This window comes from Haematobia irritans, chromosome 5, assembly GCF_050003625.1.
Source record: "Haematobia irritans isolate KBUSLIRL chromosome 5, ASM5000362v1, whole genome shotgun sequence".
Taxonomy (NCBI): domain Eukaryota; kingdom Metazoa; phylum Arthropoda; class Insecta; order Diptera; family Muscidae; genus Haematobia; species Haematobia irritans.
In genome coordinates, this window is record NC_134401.1 from 144,896,692 (window position 1) to 144,920,717 (window position 24,026).

Below are 24,026 nucleotides of genomic sequence, written 5' to 3' on the forward strand. Positions count from 1 at the left end.
ATAAAATTCTATACAAATAAAATTTTGAAAAAATTTTCTAAAGAAATAAAATTTTGACAAAATATTCTATAAAAATAAAATTTTGACAAAATTTTCTAAAGAAATAAAATTTTGACAAAATTTTCTAAAGAAATAAAATTTTGACAAAATTTTCTAAAGAAATAAAATTTGTTGTTGTTTTTTATTTCAGCTTAAAACCATACATTGACTAAACTACAAGAGTAGCTTAACCAACAGAGGAAAAGAATGTTTGTCAAATTTATTTGGGCAAAGCCCTATAGACTGCAAGATGGTTGGATGGACGCACGTTTCGGAATTACCACATTCCTCATCAGCATCCTCTACTTGCAGCAAAACTATCAACCAATTATCAGAATAAATTCAGGCAGTTTATTAAACCCAACAAAAACCACACTTGAACCCTCCGAAAAAAGGTATTACATTGATAGCCGGCTTATGCCGAAATTGGTTGATAGTTTTGCTGCAAGTAGAGGATGCTGATGAGGAATGTGGTAATTCCGAAACGTGCGTCCATCCAACCATCTTGCAGTCTATAGGGCTTTGCCCAAATAAATTTGACAAACATTATTTTCCTCTGTTGGTTAAGCTACTCTTGTAGTTTAGTCAATGTATGGTTTTAAGCTGAAATAAAAAACAACAACAATGCTTAAAGAACAAAACCAACAATAACAAAACAAAACAAATGGAAAAAGAAGAGGAGGCACGCTCAAAATAAACCCAGCCATGTGAATTCAAATCGATGATTTGACAGTGGCATAGGAAAAGAGATATGTTTGTTTCGAATTTATTTCGGCATAAGCCGGCTATCAATGTAAAACCTTTTTTCGGAGGGTTCAAGTGTGGTTTTTGTTGGGTTTAATAAACTGCCTGAATTTATTCTGATAATTGGTTGATAGTTTTGCTCAAGGCCGTAGCCAGGATTTTAATTCGGGGGGGGTTCAACTTAAAAAAAAAATATTCATATAATCTCATGTGTAGAAAATTTTATTTATGCATAGGTATATATACAATATTTTTATAATATTAAATTGAGCCGACGGGCTTTTAGGGCAGCAAATAAATCAATGACTTCTTCAGTCGGCACATTTATTCGGCGATGAACCGACATTAATGCCAATCCTTTGAGTCTGCTCTCGCTAGTCGAATTTCTAAGATACGTCTTTAATCTCTTCTTTGTTGAAAATTAACGTTCGGATGAGCACGTAGTAAATGCAGGGATGGAAAATGCAGTACTATAGTACTTTTTTCAAACCTTTTTCACCCCGGTCAGTACCGTAGTACCCCCGCGAATGATTTAGTACCTTTTGTGTAGACATTTTTGAGTCGATATCAGATTTATGGTACAATAGTTTTAACAAAATATTTTAATATTTTGAGAAAGTCTTTATCAACCTTATTTGCTAATAGTCTTTTACAACTATGGCAAAACAGACATGTTCATGTGGGAAGAAAATCTCGATTTTGTAAAAGACATAGTCAAAAACAGGATTTTATTGAACTTCAAGAAAGTTTTAGTCGAAACAAGTATATACGGCCGTAAGTTCGGCCAGGCCGAAGCTTATGTACCCTCCACCATGGATTGCGTAGAAACTTTTACTGAAGACTGTCATCCACAATCGAATTACTTGGGTTGCGGTAACACTTGCCGATGGCTAAGTATCTTAAAACTTCCTAACACCGTCTTCTAAATTCCAAGGTAGTCCATACGTAGTATATATTAAACTAAAAAAGGCCGATTAAATACGTATATAATTAAGTTTAAAGTTTCTATAGAAATACAATTTTGACAAAATAAAATTTTGACATTTTCTATAGAAGTAAAATTGGAAAAAAATTTCGATAGAAATAAAATTTGGAAAAAATTTTCTATAGAAATAAAATTTTGACAAAATTTTCTATAGAAAAAAATTTTTACAAAATTTTCTACAAAATTAAAATTTTGACAAAATTTTCTATAGAAATAAAATTTTGACAAAATTTTCTATAGAAATAAAATTTTTACAAAATTTTCTATAGAAATAACATTTTGACAATGTTTTCCATAAAAATAAAATTTTGGTAGATTATTTTTGTATCGAGTGGCAAACCATGAATATGAACCGATATGGACCAATTTTTGTGTGATTGGGGATCGGCTATATATAACTATAGACCGATATGGACCAATTTTTGCATGGATATTAGCGGTATGGACCAATATGGACCGATATGGACCAATTCTTGCGTGTTTGTTAGAGACGACATTCTAACACCATGTTCCAAATTTCAACCGAATCGGATGAATTTTTCTCCTCCAAGAGGCTCCGTAGGACAAATCTGGGAATCGATTTATATGAGGCTATATATAATTATGGACCGATATGGACCAATTTTTGCATGGTCATAAGAGAACATATACCAACACCATGTACCAAATTTCAGCCGGATCGGATGAAATTTTCGTTTCTTAGAGGCTCCGCAAGCCAAATCGGGGGATTGGTTTATATGGGGGCTATATATAATTAAGGACCGATGTGGACCAATTTTTGCATGGTCATTAGAGAACATATACCAATACCATGTACCAAATTTCAGCCGGATCAGCTTCTTTTAGAGCAATCGCAAGCCAAATTTGGGGGTCCGTTTATATGGGGGCTATACGTAAAAGTGGACCGATATGGCCCTTTTGCAATACCGTCCATCAATAACAACTACTTGTGCCAAGTTTCAAGTCGATAGTTTGTTTCTTTCTGAAGTTAGCGTGATTTCAACAGACGGACGGACGGACATGCTCAGATCGACTCAGAATTTCACCACGACCCAGAATATATATACTTTACGGGGTCTTAGAGCAATATTTCGATGTGTTACAAACGGAATGACAAAGTTAATATACCCCCATCCTATGGTGGAGGGTATAAAAAGAATGCGATTCTATATTATCGATTTTTTATTTCGGTAGAAAATTTTGTCAAAATTTTATTTTTATAGAACATTTTGTCAAAATTTTATTTCAATTGAAAATTTTGTAAAAATTTTATTTCTATAGGAAATTTTTGCAAAATTTTATTTCTATAGAAAAAATTTTGCAAAATTTTTTTTCTATAGAATTTTTTTGCAAAATTTTATTTCTATAGACAATTTTTGCAAAATTTTATTTATATAGAAAATTTTGTCAAAATTATATTTTCTTTAAAATTCAGTCTCTTGACAATCTATATAGAATTTTTGCAAAATTTTATTTTTATAGAAAATTTTGTCAAAATTTTATTTCAAATGAAAATTTTGTAAAAATTCTATTTCTATAGGAAACTTTTGCAAAATTTTATTTCTATAGAAAAAATTTTGCAAAATTTTTTTTCTATAGAATCTTTTTGCTAAATTTTATTTCTATAGAAAATTTTTGCAAAATTTTATTTATATAGAAAATTTTGTCAAAATTATATTTTCTTTAAAATTCAGTCTCTTGATAATCTATATAGAATTTTTGCAAAATTTTATTTTTATAGAAAATTTTGTCAAAATTTTATTTCAATTGAAAATTTTGTAAAAATGTTATTTTTATAGGAAATTTTTGCAAAATTTTATTTCTATAGAAAAAATTTAGCAAATTTTTTTTCTATAGAATTTTTTTGCAAAATTTTATTTCTATAGAAAATTTTATTTGTATAGACAATTTTGTCAAAATTTTATTTTCTTTAAATGAAATTTGTGGTGCGAGAACAAAAACAATTTGTTTTTTTCGACCGTCGTTTGACGGGCTTTTCAACTAGTATTCTATGATTTGTGCTATTTTTACAGGTAAGCGTTTTTCAAAATAAAACCTCAGCTTTTCTTCAACATATTCGATAAGATTTTTCTATGCAGCTAAAAATATATATTTATTTATATAAAAATATTCATTCATTTCGGGGGGGGGGGTTTGATCCCCCTCATCCCCCCCTGAATACGGCCTTGGTTTTGCTGCAAGTAGAGGATGCTGATGAGGAATGTGGTAATTCCGAAACGTGCGTCCATCCAACCATCTTGCAGTCTATAGGGCTTTGCCCAAATAAATTTGACAAACATTTTTTTCCTCTGTTGGTTAAGCTACTCTTGTAGTTTAGTCAATGTATGGTTTTAAGCTGAAATAAAAAACAACAACAATGCTTAAAGAACAAAACCAACAATAACAAAACAAAACAAATAAAAAAAAAAAAAAAAAAAAATTGACAAAATTTTCTAAAGAAATAAAATTTTGACAACAAAATTGTCTATAGGAATAAAATTTTGACGAAATTTTCCATTATCATTCCATTATCAAAATTGTAAGATTTTTTTAAATTTGGTAGATTTTTGATAAAAAATTCTTCAAATTTTTCTATGAATATCTCTGGATATATTGTACGACCTCTGGAAGCTTTCAGAGCTTGTTGCGGTCTAAAAAGCTCATGCATCAATAGCAATGATCGATTATTTGCTATAGCAGAAGTGTTTATATTACTGGTTACAGTTAAATCTTCCAATAATGGTTGTTCCTCCATGATTGATAATTGTTTGGAAATTTGACTTGTTCTGTTTGAATTTTATACAAATTTTAATTTTAATTTTTGTTTTAAATTGAGGATTTTTAGCATTCCAGAAAATACTGGCAAAACTTTTCGAATTAACACGAATTATTCAATGTCTTTACATTTTTTTATTTTCATTTAAAGAAAATTTTTTAGAACCAACACAAAATTTTTGTCAAAAATCTATTTCTCAGAAATGAAAATTTGTGTGTATAAATAACAGTTACCATAGTTGGCATAACTTTGACAAAATTTTATATAAAAAACAATTGACAAAATTTTCTATAAAAATAATGTTATGAAAAATTTTTCTATAAAAATAAAATTTTGACAAAATTTTCTAAAGAAATAAAATTTTGACAAAATTTTCTAAAGAAATAAAATTTTGACAAAATTTTCTATAAAAATAAAATTTTGACCAACAAATTTTTATATAAAAATAAAATTTTGACAAAATTTTCTATAGAAATAAAATATTGACAAAATTTTCTATAGAAATAAAATTTTGACAAAATTGTTTATAGAAATAAAACTTTGACAAAATTTTCTATAGAAATAAAATTTTGACAATATTTTCTATAGAAAAAAAAATTTTGACAAAATTTTCTATAGAAATACAATTTTTTTCTATAGAAATACAATTTTGACAACATTTTCTATAGAAATAAAATGTTGACAAAAGTTTGTATAAAAATAACATTTTGGCAACATTTTCTATAAAATTTATTCTGATAATTGGTTGATAGTTTTGCTGCAAGTAGAGGATGCTGATGAGGAATGTGGTAATTCCGAAACAGCTGTACATCCAACCATCTTGCAGTCTATAGGGCTTTGCCCAAATAAATTTGACAAGCATACTTGTAGTTTAGTCAATGCATGGCTTTAAGCTGAGATCAAAAAAAAAAAACAACAATAAAATTTTGACAAAATTTTCTACAAAAATAAAATTTTATCAAAATTTTCTATAAAAATAAAATCTTGACAATTTTTTCTATAGAAATAACATCTTGACAAAATTTTCTACAGAAAGGAAATTTTGACAAAATTTTCTATAGAAATAAAATTTTGACAAAATTTTCTATAAAAAGAAAATGTTGACAAAAGTTTCTATAAAAATAAAATGTTGACAAAAATTTTGACAAAATTTTCTACAAAAATAAAATTTTCTAAAGAAATAAAATTTTGACAAAATTTTATATAAAAATAAAATTTTGAGAAATTTTTCTATAGAAATAACATTTTGACAAAATTTTCAATAGAAATAAAATTTTGACAAAATTTTCTATAGAAATAAAATTTTGACAAAATTTTCTATAAATATAAAATATTGACAAAAGTGTTTATAAAAATAACATTTTTACAACATTTTCTATAAAAATAAAATCTTGACAAAATTTTCTATCGAAATAAAATTTTGACAAAATTTTCTATGGAAATAAAATTTTGACAAAAATTTCTATAGAAATAAAATATTGACAAAATGTTCTATAGAAATAAAATTTTGACAAAATTTTCTATAGAAATAAAATTTTGACAAAATTTTCTACAGAAATAAAATTTTGACAAAATTTTCTATAGAAATAAAATTTTGACAAAATTTTCTATAAAAAGAAAATGTTGACAAAAGTTGCTATAAAAATAAAATGTTGACAAAAGTTTCTATAAAAATAAAATGTTGACAAAAGTTTCTGTAAAAATAACATTTTGACATTTTCTATAAAAATAAAATTTTGACAAAATTTTCTATAAAACTAAAATTTTGACAAATTTTTCTAAGAAAATAACATTTTGACAAAATTTTCTATAGAAATAAAATTTTGACACAATTTTCTATAGAAATAAAATTTGGCAAAATTTTCTATAGAAATAAAATTTTGACAAATTTTTCTATAGAAATAAAATTTTGTCAAAATTTTCTATAAAAATAAAATCTTGACAAATTTTTCTATAAAAATTAAATTTTGAGAAAATTTTCTATAAAAATAACATTTTGACAAAATCTTCAATAGAAATAAATCTTTGACAAAATTTTCAATTAAAATAAAAAAGTTGAAAAAATCAGGGGTGATAAATTTTTGACAAAATTGACAATTTTACGAAATTTTCCATAGAAATAAAATTATAATTTTTTTAATTTGGTATATTTTTGGTAAAATTTTCTTCAAATTTTGGTAAATTATTTTTGGCATGAGTGACAACCGTGGTATAGATCCGACTGTTTTTTAACCTATCCTGGCCTAAATTTTAGAATATTTTTTATTTTTGTACCCTCCACCGTAGGATGGAGGGGTATACTAACTTTGTCATACCATTTGTATGAAATCATACAATTTAAAAGGCAATGTTGGGAAGGTTTGATATACCTTGCAATCGGTAAGTGCTATCACAACCGAAGTAATTCGATTGCGGATGACAGTTTTTATTAGAACTTTGTACGCAATCCATGATGGAGGGTACATAAGATTCGGCCTGGTCGAACTTTCAGCCGTATTTACTTGTTTGTTTAGTTTAAGATCTTTGGCCTGTTAGCCCTTTCCCTAGTATATTTGTGAATTTTAATGTTTTGACCAATGAAACACATTTTGGATTTAATATAAAAAAGACATTAATACACATTTATTTCTGTTAAAAATATTATTTGAAACAAAAAAAAACACATGCAAAATTAAAAACGTAATTTTCTTATATATTGCACAGATACCTCTGGCAAATGTATGCAAACAAAGAATACCATTGGACCAAAAATTAGAAAAAATAGAAACCAAAAATATATACAAAATATAATCAAGGCATCCATTCAATCGATCACTTAGTCTGTTGGTCTATTGTTTGCCCAATTGTTTGTGACAAATGACGTGTCCCAAAAAGACGAAAGACGTCAATTAGCGAAAAATCAATTTAAAACTTAATTTTTTAATATCACGGGACGTATTAAAATTCAAATATTCAAAATGTCCAAAATAAAACTACATAGAATAGGATACACATATAACCACATATAAAGAAGAACTATGCATACTAGTATATATAAAAGGACTGCTACCAAAAATGTAGCAGTTTTCTTAGAAATAAATTAGATTAAAGTAAATGCAAATATGAAATATAATCATAAGTAGTAAGTAGAATGGATACAATGAGAATGAGCAGGGCAGTTCCTTTTCTATACTGGCTAAGGGTCTCACAGACGATGATCATCTATGAATGCCATCTGCAAAGAGAAATAGAAAATAAAAAAAATTAAATAAATAAATATTAAAGTAAAAATTAATTTAAATATAATTACAATAAAAAAAACTAATACAAATTTTTCGCCCAATATTAATGTCCACAATTTTAAATTCAAGTTCAATAAATATATAAATTTAATCTATAAATCGATTTCTCATATCTTACTAAAAAATACAAAAACATTCCAACTGATAGGCTTCACTTTGGCAATGCGTCTCTTCTTCTAAATATTTGGATTGATACTGAATAATTTTTATCAAGCAAACAAAAACAATTCTGGCCATGTTTATGCGTCATTGATATGTTCTCGTACATGCCAACACCAATTTTATTGCATTGTTTACACCAATTTTTGGCTGAGGCAGACTTAGTAATTGACTTATCGTTCACACATATCTCCATATATGTGTACACATATTCGACATTTTATATTAGATCGTTTAAACCAATGTTTTTGTATGAGAATTCTGAATAACAATAAGTACAACAAAGTTGTTCTATAGCACAGTGGTTAGTTGAAAAGCTTTTTATTTGGTCAATTGAAAATAATCCAGTAGATAAATTTCGACATCTATCGGATCCTTAATTAGGATAAAATAATAAAGTGGCATCTCTGGAACAACGGATTGCAATTGTTGGAAAAAAATATTCTACAAACGAAAAGTACAAGGTGGCTGATGTGTATTGCAACTAGATATGGCTTTCGGGATTTTTTATTTAAACTTTTTCGGGATCCTAAAAACTGGGATTATGTTTTTGTTAAATTTTTGCTAAAATTAAAAAAAGAATAAATTGGCTTGGTGTACTAAAATTTTTTTGGCGCTGTGGATTGTTATTATTCAAAATATTTTAAAAATCCCGAAAATTCGGAGTCCCGAAAAAATCTCAGGATCTCGAGATTTCAAATTTTAAAATCCCAGGATTTATAATATTCAATCCCGAATGGCATCTATAATTGCAAACAACTTCAGATTGCTGCCATTTCCAAATCGATCGTCTGACAGCTGATAGATTTATTCCAGTGACAGTTCATTTTATTGTTTACAAGCTTACAAAAGCATTTTGAAATCAATTACACTTAGATAGATTCGTGATGAAATTCAAGTGCCAAAGTGTGATTGCTTTATATTTGGCTGGACAAGGGACTATCGTTGGAGTTGCCCAGCATTTCAATGTGAAATGCTTGGTTTCAAATGAAAGTTGTATGTGTTTCGAGTATGAAAAATAAATATCGAAAAGCACAAAACAACGTAATCCTTGGTTTCTCGTAATATTGCTCGTTACCGTGTTACGGGCAGTTGCATTACGTCCACAAAGAGGCAACACACCCTCACAAAAAATCGCTTCTGTAACATATACTCCCAAACATATTTTGCTTCAAGCATATACATTTTTGGGTATTGCCCACACATTTATATGTTTGATCTCTACCAATATATAATATGTTTGAAAGCATATTGGTCTAAACAATATATGTTTGGGTAGTCTAAGTTCCAAACATTTTGTATTTTTGCATCCAAATTCAATAATGTTATCTTCCAAAAAACAATATGTTATTATGTGACCATGTAATATGTTTGGAAGCATTTTGCACCCAAAAATATTATATGCTTAAAAAAAATTCTCCCAAACAGTATTGTGCTCAAAATTTTATTTATTTATTTATATATTTACAATCATAATGAATTATGAAAATAAACAGGTAATATAGGTGCTAACAACATAGGTTTTCGACCTGAATGCTCAAAATTTTGTTTCTGACCAATTGTATATTCCCCGACATCTTTCTCACTTCCACGAGATTTTTTAGTTTTTAGCACCTTTTTCTGTAATACAAACATTGTAGAAGAAATTATTCAATTTTATGATTTTTTATTTTATTTTAATTTTACCTTTTGCCGGACGGGGATTCGAACAGCGGACCACACAGTTTGTAAGGATCAAAGAAGTAGCTGATCAATTGCCCAAGGAAAAATAAAATGTTAATTTTGTAATAACAAGCAACAACCACCAACTTAATTCAATATCGCTCCCTGTTAAATAGCGCTCCAAGCTACTAAACACATATATGTTTATAAGCTATTTCTAAATTAATATATGTTTGCATTCAAGCATATTATATTTACAAACATTTTATGTCCCAAACATAATATGTTCTAACATATTAACATATATGTCCCAAACATGTTATGCTAGTTTATGAACATTATATGCTTGCACTCAAAAATATTGTGTTTAAAAATTTGTGTTCCAAACATATAATGTTTATAGCCAAACATATGAAAAACAGTCTTTTTCAACCGTGCAGAAATGACCTGAAGAGTGAAGGCCAGATTTAATCGAAATCCACACCGAAGTAGTAGTAAACTTTCTCGTGAAATGAAATGAACATACACAGAAAAAAATATAATCAAAATATTTCCAATTAAAAAGTTGATTGAAGTTGAACATTTCATTTCAATTAATAAATTAATTGATACTATAATTAAATTTTTAATCAAGATAGAAAGATTAAGTTAATTAAGTCAATAATTGATTGTTTTATTAAAAAATTAATTGATACAATTAACTGTTTAATCAAACCCGGAAAACTAAGTCAACTGAGATCAATTTTTTTTTTAATTTTTAACTAAAAATTTATTTCAAACAAAAAATTCTTTAATCAAACTAAAAACAGTAAGTCAGTTAAGAATTAAATTAAAATTAAAAATAGTTGCATTTTTAATGAAAAAAAAAATAATTGAGTTTTGCAATAAACATAAATTAAATTTTTAATTAAATCAATTAAAAAATTAATTGAAATTTACTAATGAAATGAATTAATTTTTTAATCAAATATTTTTTGTAATGTTCATTTAAAAATGTGATTGATATAACCATTTTCGTGATTGAAGGTATTTCAATTAAAAATTATTGGAACAATTAATGTATGGTGATTGTATCAGATAAAAAAGTTGTGTCCATCTACAGAAAGGATGTAGTCATTGAAGTTTCAAAAAGTGCAAGAGCTCACTGAAGCACAAAAAAGTTCATTGAATGGAAACAACCCAGAGTTGCTTCGCTTACACAAAAATGACCAGTTATCCATTATGGGTTTTGTCCGATGAGAAGCAATTCCAAATTGAGCAGTTTGAGAACAAACAAAATGATCGGGTTTACTTGCCAAAGAGGTCAGCTGAAAATGTACACCTTCGATTGGCCACCAGAATTTAAGCGTCGCTGATGGTAATGGTGTGGGCCGCCGTAAAGGCCGATGGTTCCTACCACATCCAGAGAAGGAATATGATCACCTCAAACATGTTTCAAGAGCAAAAAGTTATTTTGGGATGGTGACCATGTAACTGCAACCATGTTATTTTCTCGGAAATTATGTACTTGTTTTCGAAAAGCATGTTATGTTTGGCGAAAAAAAACATTTTTGCGACAAACATAGTACATGGTCAACATCCAAAAATAACATTTTGCTCTTGAAACATGTTTGGGGTGATCATATGTTATTCCTTCTCTGGGTGCAGATCGTATATTTATTGACCGTGTGGTCAAAATAAATGCTGAATGTTAAATGTCAAAATCAGTATTGAAGACCTGGGCAGACAAAGATTTCGTCGCCATGGACAATGTACATTCCAACAGGACTCAATAACATACCATCACACTCGCACGGGTCAACCAAAAATGGCGTATAAAAAAGATTCCTTGCTTGATTTCTTGCGCACAATTGCCACCAAAATCTCTGGGTCTCAATCCGTTGGACATTTGCGCTTGGAACATTTTTGCAAATAGGGTTGGCACTAAAAAATACCAAAGTGTCTATCATCTCAAGATGGGGTAAAAACCCGTAGAGCTACATTCACAGGAAAAAATATCACCAAAATATTTCCAATTAAAAATTAATTGAAGTTGAAAAAATTTTCAATTACTAAATTAATTGAAAAAATATCACCAAAATGTTTCCAATTAAAAATTAATTGATGTTGAAAAATTTTTCAATTAATAAATTAAATGATACAATTAACTTTTTAATCAAACTCGAAAGACTAAATCAGTTGATGATGTTTTTTTTAAATTTTTAAATAAAAATTTATTTCTAACAATAAAACTAAAAACACAAAGTCAGATAAGAAAGTAATTGAAAATAGTTGCGTTTTTAATTCAAAAATTTAATTTAAATCAATTAATTGAAATTTTCAAATCAAATCAATTACTTTTTTAATCAAAAAAATTTTTTATGCCCAATTAAAACTGTGATTGATACTCATTTTCATTGAAGACATTTCAATTAAAAAATGAATTGGATCAATTAATTTCGTGATTGAATCAGAAAAAATTTGTTGTGTGTTCGTGCAGGGTGTATTGGCTTTGTCAGCCATAACGCGTGCCAAAGGTAACCAATTCGAATCAATCTAAACTGATTCTAAATTTTTTGCTTTTTAACATATCAGCCATTATTGTCGAATAAAACAAAAATTAAAAACAGTGTTGAAATTGAATTACAGTGCACTCGCGGTAACGTGAACACGCTTTTTCTGAGACTAACTACTCCGTTACGCTGAAAAACATGAAATTTGACGTTAAAGGCAGATTCACAATGCCAATATACAATTTCAAATACACTTACGGATTTTTTTAGTGATCTAGTTTGGCTTTTTTCGTGAATTTTAATTATTAATTTAAATTGCTTTATAATTCCATACCCACTGATATTTTGCCGATCTCTTTTTTTAATATTTTTCATGAAATTAAATTAAATTTTTAATATTACTACTAATAAAAACAAAAAAACTATCACGCTAGAACGTGTAAAACTATGGCTATGTTATATTTGGAATGGAATATGGCTATGTTATGTTTTGAAATTCGCTGAAGTTCGCTAACGTGAATTCTCTTGGTTTTAATTAGTTCACGTAATGTGCACTGCATTTTGTTTTTTTATTTATTTAATTTTTTTATACAGAATGCTTCGTTTTTGAGCGACAACAAACCACTGTGCTTTAATAGCCCAGTATGTAATTGTTCTAGTCAAACATCTGTCCAGACCAAAAACACATTATTTAAGGCTTAATCATTTATAGAACTCACATGGACACAAGCAAAACCACTAATCAGCGTAACAATCTCGGTGTTGAGGCATGACGGCTGTCATGTATGAAAAATTTCTTGTGTCGCACTTCATCTCATACTACTGGATTTTGTAATTATTTAAAACTTTATTAACATTTCGAATTGTTTTGAAATTAAAACCGGTATCTCATATAATGTTCTAAGCAAAGAGCGTAACCTTCGAAAAGATCATTGTTCATTGGTGGTTATGGCCGGACAGACAGACAGACAGACAGACATTAAGATCGGAGTTAAAACGCCAGCGTAGATGCCCGATGATTTAACGCCTTTTTGTTGTTTTTGTTGTTATTTAGAATCATAAGTTTTTGGAATATTTCTAGTTCAATATCAAGAATATTTATGTTATGTTTAACTACTTCCGCTTAAAAATATTTACTTTTTCAATTAAAATAGAATATAAAGCTTGAAGCAATTTTAAACGTTTATCCGGAAAATTGTTAATCGCAAGTACGGTCAGTTATAAACTGAGCGGGTAAGACCTAAAAACTATGGTATTTGTGTAACTCATAGCATTGATGGATAAAGTTATTACTTATTCCAAGCCAGAATATTCTAAAGACAATAAAGGTGGGAACTTATACTGTATATTGGAATGGGTAGCAAATATGGATAGTAAAGATAATCTAAATTTTATAAAAAGTAAAAATTTTTAATACTAATTTTTTTTTAATATTTTATTTTGCAAGATATTTTTAATTCCGTCTAATAAAAAAATACCCATTATTTTTTCAATAGATGGCGTTATTTATCTTTTTTATAGAGTTCAATATGTCGGTTCGGGTTCCCCTAGATGGCGCCAGCAAATACTTATTGCACAGAGTGGAACTGGGTATTATAAGTTAGTGATATGTTTTTCAGGCAGATTTAACAGGTATATGTTTGGAAAAATTCATTGGGGAGAGATTTTGCCATATATTATCTCTTAGCAATATTTTTAATGTTGACCTATTTTTCATATGAAAACGTTTATTGCGTAGTTTAGAAAAATGGCTTGACCGTTTCAAGGTTTGTTTTTTTTATATTTTTGTTTTTCACTATCAATTCATAACAGTGGATAACAAAAAACACAAGCAAACATTCTAAAGACCTTGGCAATAGTTTATAATAATCAAAATAGGACAATAAAAAAGAAGAAACTAAAACAAACAGCTACGATTATCTAGAATTAAAATCAAATATAATTGTACTCATTTTTATTTCCTAAAATTTCCTAAACTGAAAAATAATGAAAAAAGATGATAATAGATTTTAGCTCCATTCGCGTACCCCCTAATTTTTATAGTTATCAAATTTTGTTTTTAGTTAAAACTAACAGGAGGTACTGTCTAATTATCTGATGATTTTCAGATATAAGCAAATCATGTGTGCAATATATTTCTGCTAATTTTAGTAAAGAGTGTAAAATTCATTCTAAGCAAAGTGTGTAAAATTCATTAAGTTTTTGCTGGATAATTTTTACTAGTAAAGTATGCAAACAGACCTATTTTATTCTATTAATTCTGAGCCGGCGTACTAAGGAAACTTTTAAGATTTTAAGTCAATATTATCATACACAGACTAAGAATCATTTCTCAATATTCTTAGATTTTTATTAGATTTAACTTTTTTAATTTAATATGTAACCCAAATTAGCATCATTAAAATTCTAATGAATCTTTCATATTTAATTAATTTATAATTATTTAATTATTAATTTATTTATTATAAGCTAATTATAAAAAAACATCTATTTTAGCATCAGCGTCATTAAAAATTTTTCTATAGAAATAAAATTTTGACAAAATTTTCAATAGAAACGAAAATTTTACAAAATTTTGACATAATTTTCTATAAAATTAAAATTTTGATAAAAATTTCTCAGAAAAAAGATTTTGAGAAAATATTCTATAGATATAAAATTTTTACAAAATTTTCTATAGAAATAAAACTTTGAAAGTTTTCTATAAAAATAAAATTTTGACAACATTCTATAAAGAATGTAATAAAATTGTGACAAAATTTTCTATAGAAATAAAATTTTGACAAAATTTTCTATAGCAATACAATTGTGACAAAATTTTCTATAGAAATAAAATTTTGAAAAAATTTCTATAGAAATAAAATTTTGACAAAATTTTCTATAGAAATAAAACTTTCATAAAAGTTTTCTATAGAAATAAAATTTTGACAAAATTTTCTATAGAAATAAAATTTTGACAAAATTTTCTATAGAAATAAAATGTTGACAAAATTTTCTATAGAAATAAAACTGTGACAAAATTGTCAATAGAAATAAAATTTTGACAAAATTTTCTATAGAAATACAATTTTGACAAAATATTCTATAGAAATAAAATTGTGACACAATTTTCTATAGAAATAAAATTTTGACAAAATGTTCTATAGAAATAAAATGTTCATAAAAGTTTTCAATAAAAAATAAAATTTTGAGAAATTTTTGTATAGAAATAAAATTTTGAAAAAATTTTGTATAGAATTAAAATTTTGACAAAATTTTGTATAGAAATAAAATTTTGACGAAATTTTCTATAGAAATAAAATTTTGACAAAATTTTCTATAGAAATAAAATTTTGACAAAATCTTCAATAGAAATAAAATTTTCTATAGAAATAAAATTTTGAGAAAATTTTCTATAAAAATAAAATTATGAGAAAATTTTCTATAGAAATAAAATTTTGACAACATTTTGCAAAGAAATAAATTTTGACGAAATTTTCTATAGAAATAAAATTTTGGCAAATTTTTCTATAGAAATAAAATTTTGACAAAATTTTCTACAACAATAGAATATTGTCAAAAATTTTCCATAGAAATAAAATTTTAACAAAATTTTCTATAGAAATAAAATTGTGACAAAATTTTCTATAGAAATAAAACTTTCATAAAAGTTTTCTATAGAAATAAAATTTTGACAAAATTTTCTATAGAAATAAAATTTTGACAAAATTTTCTATAGAATCAAAATTGTGACAAAATTTTCTATAGAAATAAAACTGTGACAAAATTGTCAATAGAAATAAAATTTTGACAAAATTTTCTATAGAAATACAATTTTGACAAAATATTCTATAGAAATAAAATTGTGACACAATTTTCTATAGAAATAAAATTTTGACAAAATGTTCTATAGAAATAAAATGTTCATAAAAGTTTTCAATAAAAAATAAAATTTTGAGAAATTTTTGTATAGAAATAAAATTTTGAAAAAATTTTGTATAGAATTAAAATTTTGACAAAATTTTGTATAGAAATAAAATTTTGACGAAATTTTCTATAGAAATAAAATTTTGACAAAATTTTCTATAGAAATAAAATTTTGACAAAATCTTCAATAGAAATAAAATTTTCTATAGAAATAAAATTTTGAGAAAATTTTCTATAAAAATAAAATTATGAGAAAATTTTCTATAGAAATAAAATTTTGACAACATTTTGCAAAGAAATAAATTTTGACGAAATTTTCTATAGAAATAAAATTTTGGCAAATTTTTCTATAGAAATAAAATTTTGACAAAATTTTCTACAACAATAGAATATTGTCAAAAATTTTCCATAGAAATAAAATTTTAACAAAATTTTCTATAGAAATAAAATTGTGACAAAATTTTCTATAGAAATAAAATTTTGAAATAATTTTCTATAGAATCAAAATTGTGACAAAATTTTCTATAGAAATAAAATTTTGACATAATTTTCTATAGAATCAAAATTGTGACAAAATTTTCTATAGAAATAAAATTTTGACATAATTTTCTATAAAAACAAAATTGTGGCAAAATTTTCTATAGAAATAAAATTTTGACAAAATCTTCAATAGAAATAAAATTTTAAGAAAATTTTCTATAGAAATAAAATTTTGAGAAAATCTTCTATAAAAATAAAATTTTGAGAAAATTTTCTATAGAAATAAAATTTTGAGAAAATTTTCTATAGAAATAAAATTTTGACATTTTGTAAAACAATAAATTTTGACAAAATTTTGTAAGAAATAAAATTTTGACAAAATTTTATTTATATAGAAAATTTTTGCTCCATAGAAATAAATACAATTTTGACAAAATTTTCTACATAAATAAAATTTTGTCAAAAATTTTCCATAGAAATACAATTTTGACAAAATTTTCTATAGAAATATAATTGTGACAAAATTTTCTATAGAAATAAAATTTTTGACAAAATTTTCTATAAAAATAAAATTGCGACAAAATTTTGTATAGAAATAAAATTTTGAAAATATTTTCCATAGAAATAAAACATTCATAAAAGTTTTTTATAAAAATAAAATTTTGACAAAATTTTCTATAGAAATAAAATTTTAATAAAATTTTCTATGGAAATAAAATGTGGACAAAATTTTCTATGAGAATAAAATTTTGACAAAATTTCCTATAGAAATAAAATTTTGACAAAATTTTCTATAAAAACAAAAATTTTCTATAGAAATAAAATTTTGACAAAATTTTCTATAGAAATAAAATTTTGACAAAAATTTTCTATAAAATACAATTTTGACGAAATTTTCTATAAAATACAATTTTGACGAAATTTTCTATAGAAATAAAATTTTTGACAAAATTTTCTATATAAATAAAATTTTGACAAAAATTTTCTATAAAATAAAATTCTGACAAATAATTATATCATATTTTCTATGAAATTTTCAAAATATACTTAAATATATACATATTGAACTTTATTGATTTATTTTAGATTCAATTTTTTATTTGTTTTTTTATAATCATTTATATATTTTTTTACTTACAGTATATAGAAGAATCTATCGGTATCCTTGCTCATCATATTCCTTAATGATTTATTATTTACATCGATATTTGGAGTCATTGTAGATGATTTATTGGTGTATAGATCCAGACCTTTGCCTGAACCCATTGTCTGGGTAGCAGCTGGTGATAAGGTGGAATCTTTTGTTTGTCCAGACAAGAAAGAGAGGAATGCTTTATCCATAGTTAAGGCTGTTAAGCTGGCTGTAAAAATACGGAAACAATGAAAACGAAATTATATATTAATAGGAAACAATCAATTTGAAAAATTATAATAAGAAAAATACCCATAATGTCTTTCATGGGAATACAAAAACAATATTAATTCTTTGTTGTTAAACCTTTTCTATGTATGAAAAATATTAAAATAAAAAAAATATTGTAAAATAAATTTTTTGATAATTTTAAAAACATTTGAAGTCTATTACCCTGAATTCAAGGTCAATGTTAACTTTATCTTACTTTATTCTATTCTGGTGATAAGAATATATAGAATGCGTTTTTACAAGGGTGCTTCTGTGCCGCTATTCGGAGAGATATATAATAAAAAAAATAATTTTAAACTGAATCGTAAGGACATTGATATGGGAGAGGTTGTTCTATTTTTTCATGTATATCATTGAATTTTAAACTTGTCCTTGATGAGGGATAAAGGGTATACAAGTTTAGTATGATATTCAGAAAATGTATAAGATTTGGTTAAAGAAATATATAACGACTACTCCATGAACTGCCATAATAATTGTTTTAAATTATTTTTTATTCCTATAAAAAAATATCTATGTCAAAATGTATAAATCAAATCGATTAATATTTGATTTGCTATAATTATACATGCATATATATTAAATAAATATTGCATGTTCTAATCTTTTTATAGGCCACTCGAAAATACCAAAAAAGGGGCGTTTCACTCTTTTAATTATTCGCCGAATATTTGTCGTATTATCTCTAAGTAAATATTATCAAATTTTCAGACTATTCCAGATGTTGCTACCCTGAAAAATCTTATTTTCTTATTATTATTCATTCAGCTGTTACCGATAAATTTTTATCAGTTGTTTTGTTTGCTATAACAAAGAAATATCTGCAAAAACCATTAATGACTTAAGTGTCATTCTTTAAAATTCTAATTATTTGTATTCTAGATTATTTTGATTTTGTGTTTAATTTATTCAAAATATGTGTTTGACCTGTATTTGCATTATGTATAGATTTCTTTTCAAAATTTCTAATACAAGTTGTTGCTAACTGAATTAAGTTGTTCGATAAAACTTTGACTCTAATATTGGAACATTTTTGGATTCATTAAATAGCAAAATCTAAAACCATATAACTAAGTATATTTTTCTGTTTATCCAATAGACCTTAAAAAAATTGTATATGATTTGGAAATGTGTTATGAGATATCCCTAACGAAAATAGATTAACCCCAGAATCGGTACAGAACTACTCCTTGGTGTTTATGAAACAGTCCCAGTTCTGGCCAAAAAGAGAAAATTTTCTATAGAAATAAAATTTTGATAAAATTTTCTACAGAAATAAAATTTTGATAAAATTTTCTATAGAAATAAAATTTAAAAAATGTTCTATATAAATTAAATTTTGACAAAAATTATATATATATAAAATTTTGATAAAATTTTTTATAGATCTAGGTTATGTATAGTGGCAGCCCGATATTTCAGGCTCACTTAGACTATTCAGTCCATTGTGATACCACAGTGGTGAACTTCTCTCTTATCACTGAGTGCGATTCTATGTTAAGCTCAATGGCGTTCCACATTGCAGTGAAACCGCTTAGAGAAGCTTTGAAACCCTCAGAAATGTCACCAGCATTACTGAGGTGGGATAAACCACCGCTGAAAAACTTTTTGGTGTTTGGTCGAAACTGGGTTTGAACCCACGACCCTGTGTATGCAAGGCGGGCATGCTAACCATTGCAACACGGTGGCTCCCTTATAGAACTAAAATTTTGACAAAATTTTCTACAGAAATAAAATTTTGAGAAAATTTTCTATAGAAATAAAATTTAAAAAATTTTCTATATAAATTAAATTTTGACTAAAATTATCCATAAAAGTAAATTTTGATAAAATTTTTTATAAAACTAAAATTTTGACAACATTTTCTACAAAATAAAATTTTTAGAAAATTTTTTATAGAAATAAAATTTTAAAAATTTCTATATAAATTAAATTTTGACAAAAAAATCTATAGACATAAAATTTTGATAAAATTTTCTATAGAAATAAAGTTTTGACAAATTTTTTATAGAAATAAAATTTTGCCAAATTTTCTAAAGAAACAAAATTTTGACAAAATTTTTAATAGAACTAAAATTTTGACAAATTTTTCTATAGAAATAAAATTTTGACAAAATTTTCTAAAGAAATAAAATTTTGACAAATTTTCTATAGGAATAAAAGTATGACAAATTTTTCTATAGAAATAGAAATAAAATTTTGAAAAAAATTTCTATAGAAATAAAAATTTTGCCAATTTTTCTATAGAAACAAAATTTTTACAAATTTTTCCATAGAAATAAAGTTTTGACAAAATTTTCTAAAGAAATATAATTTTAAAAAAATTTCTATAGAAATAAAATTTTGACAATATTTCTATAGGAATAAAATTTTGACAAAATTTTCTATAGAAATAAAATTTTGAAAAAAATGTCTATAGAAATAAAATTTTGAAAAAATTTTCTATAGAAATAAATTTTGATAAAATTTTTTATAGAGCTAAAATTTTAACAAAATTTTTATAGAGCTAAAATTTTAAAAAAATTTTCTATATAAATAAAATTTTGACAAAATTTTTTATAATAACAAAATGTTGACACAATTTTTATTAGAACTAAAATTTTGACAAAATTTTTTATTCGAACTAAAATTTTGACAAAATTTTCTAAAGAAATAAAATTTTGACAAATTTTCTATAAGAATAAAATTTTGACAAAATTTTCTATAAAAATACAATTTTGACAAAATTTTCTATAGAAATAAAATTTTTACAAAATTTTCTATAGAAATAAAATTTTGACAAGATTTTCTATAGAAATAAAATTTTGACAAAATTTTCTATAGAAATAAAATTTTGACAAAATTTTCTATAAAAATAAAATTTTGACAAAATTTTCTATAGAAATAAAATTTTGACAAAAATTTTTATAGAACTTTAATTTTCCAAAATTTTTCAATAGAAATAAAATTTTGACAAAATTTTCTATAGAAATAAAATTTGTAGAAAATTTTCAATAGAAATAAATTTTTGAGAAAATTTTCTATAGATATAAAAATTTGAAAAAGTTTTCTATACAAACATGGGTTTGTCATTGATGGGTAAATATGTTGCCTTGGTGTTACACTACTTTTTCCCTCATTGTATTTCCGCCCAAATAATAGTGTCATTCCAAAGTTATTGTAAATTCATAATGTTGTGAGGGATGTAGGATCCAAAATCTATGACAGTGTCCTTCATATTTTGCAATCAATTTCGAAAATTTTTTAATCTTTTTCCCCAATCGAAATCGCCATTAGACTCATTCCAAAAGACATGCCATGGGTCAATTTAGTAGGACCACACCATAGACATGCCTCCCCTGGACCAGTTTTGGACAACCAGAAAGGACATTTTGTAATTTAACTAATATCAATGCTCTTATTACATATCACATGCCACTATACTGAGAAAAATATTGACTTAATTGGCCTTAATTTTATTTCACGTAATTAACACAATATTTAGAACAAATTTCTTTAAAACAATGACATTTTAATTAAAAGAAAGCTTATAATATTTGCTTCAAAAAAGATTTTTTTATTAATTTTATGACACGTATCTGGCAAATGTTCATCCTTGCATTAATGTTGTATGTCCTTGAACTAAGGAAAAATTTTGAAATTAAAGAAATTCTCTTTAAATTCACTGATATATTGAATCTTTAGATGTAAGAAAATAGCACTTCCGGCTCAATTTTTTTTTTAATTAAGAAAACATTTCTTTCCTTCAAGTATCTCTTATAATTTGGAATTTTAAACTGACATATGTTTGTACGAATAGCTTTAATAATATATCGCAAAAAAACGAATGAATATTTGATAAATGATAAAGTGTATTCTAAATTAAAATTTGTTGATCCTAGATTTAATTTTTTTTTTAAAGAACCTTCTCGGAATTAATACAAAAATCCTTAAAGGAAAGTCAAAATCTTTGCATCCAAGGAAACTTTGTTTTGAGTGTATATATGTGTCAAGTAATTATTAATTTTCAATTATATAAATTTATTGCAATGAAAACCTATTAAAGCGACCGTAATTCACAATATTTTATAACTGGCAATCAACATTAACCGCATTCAATTAATATCACCTGAGTTGTATGGCATTTACAAAAAAAAAATCACATTGTCAGATATTTTCCCATAGCTTTACGTAAATTTATTTTTTTTTTTCTTCTGAACAAGATTGAGATGAGGTCCATGTGACTACGGTGTGATATTTCTATGATTCGTAAGAGACAGTCGAGCACATGCTCAAAATAACTGATTAAGTCAAAAGAGATTATACAAGTTAAATTTAGAAGCAATTACACATTTTTCATATATTTACGATTTGATCTTTGATTAAAAATTCTATGGGAAAATATTCCCAATTGACAATCCGCATTGTCTTATTAATTAGATTCCTATATATAGTATAAATCGTGTGAATACCTCTTATACTTCATAATCAATTAATAGGGCAACAGCACAGTGGAAGATGGAATTCAATAATTCCACTGCAAATTGCCTCCTTTTTATAGCCGAATTCGAGCTGCGTTTCACATTACGGAGGACTTAGTTTATTGATAAGACAGACATTTATCACCTGTGGACTGAACCTAAAAATAATGGGCTGCCACTATATCAAGCCTACTTAAAAGAAATTAATTAATTATATAAAATATGATTAATTAAAATATAAATAATTATATTTAAAGAATATATACTATAGTGATATTCCATTAAATGAATACTATATTTTAATACCATTTGCTGCGAAATTATTGAACTCTATCTTCCACTGTGCCCTTTTGTTCCATTAATTTATTATGCTGTATTAGATATTCATACGATTTACACTATATAAAAAATCTGATTAATAATACAATGGGAATTGTTAATTGGAACTAATCAAAGCTCAAATCGTAAATATAAGAAAATGTGCAATTGCATCTAATTTTAAATTGTATAATCTTTTTGGGCTTAATCAGCAATTATACATGTGCCTGTCTCATACGAATCATAGAAATATCACACCGTAGTCACATGGACCTCATCTTAATCTCGATCAAAAGAACTGTGGGAAAATATAAGTTAATATGATTTTTTTTAGTTCCATGTATCCCCTACTGTTGCCTGAATTCTTATCACCCAAAAAAAGTTCAAAAGAGATCATTAGCCCGTCTAATGCGCTAAATGTAAAATTTTACACTATGTACATAATCAAACGACAAAAAAGCAAAATTATTGTAGTTAAAATTAACCATCTCATGCCCAATGTTGCCTATAAGGAATATTGTGCTTATATGCTTCTACACTCAAAAAAAGTTTACTTGGATCCAAAGATTTTGACCTTCCTTTAAGGATTTTGGTATTGATTCGGAGCCAAAGATGCGGCTTCTTTAAAATAAAGACATTTTTAGGCACCTCTCTGGCTTTAACCCTTATACTACGTTGGGTATTAGGTCGTAGTTTTCATCACCCAATTTTTTACTGTTGGATTATAATTAAAAGTTCTTACTACTCAGCATGAATTCAGCATATGTCACCAATTCATGCACTGAGTGATAGAAATTTTTAATTGTATTCGAACAGTAAGTAAGTAAATGCGGTGATGAAAAATACGACATGGGTCATCAAATGGGTCATCAACGTGGTATAAGGGTTAAATCTAGGATCGATAAAATTAAAATTGGATACAGATCTTATTCATAGAATTTTTATTCTCTGTTTGCGATATATATGAAGGTGTATTCATGTACAAACAAATTCCAGTTTCAAAAAACTGTTTTCTTAATGTTAAAAAAAATTAAACCAAAGATTCAAATCCTTAAAATAAGTCTTAGCCAATATTTGAAGCATTTTTATCTTAAATTTAAAAATTCAATATGTCAGTTGAGTTAAAGACGATTTCTTTAAATTAAAAATGTTTTTCTTTATTTTAACGAATATTTGCCTTACTTCAAAGATCTACAACTTCAACAGAGAGACGCAAAATTTCAAGATTTGTGTCCTAAATTTAATGAAAAAAATTTTTTGAAGCAAGGATTATTAACTTTCTTTTAATTAAAATGTCATTA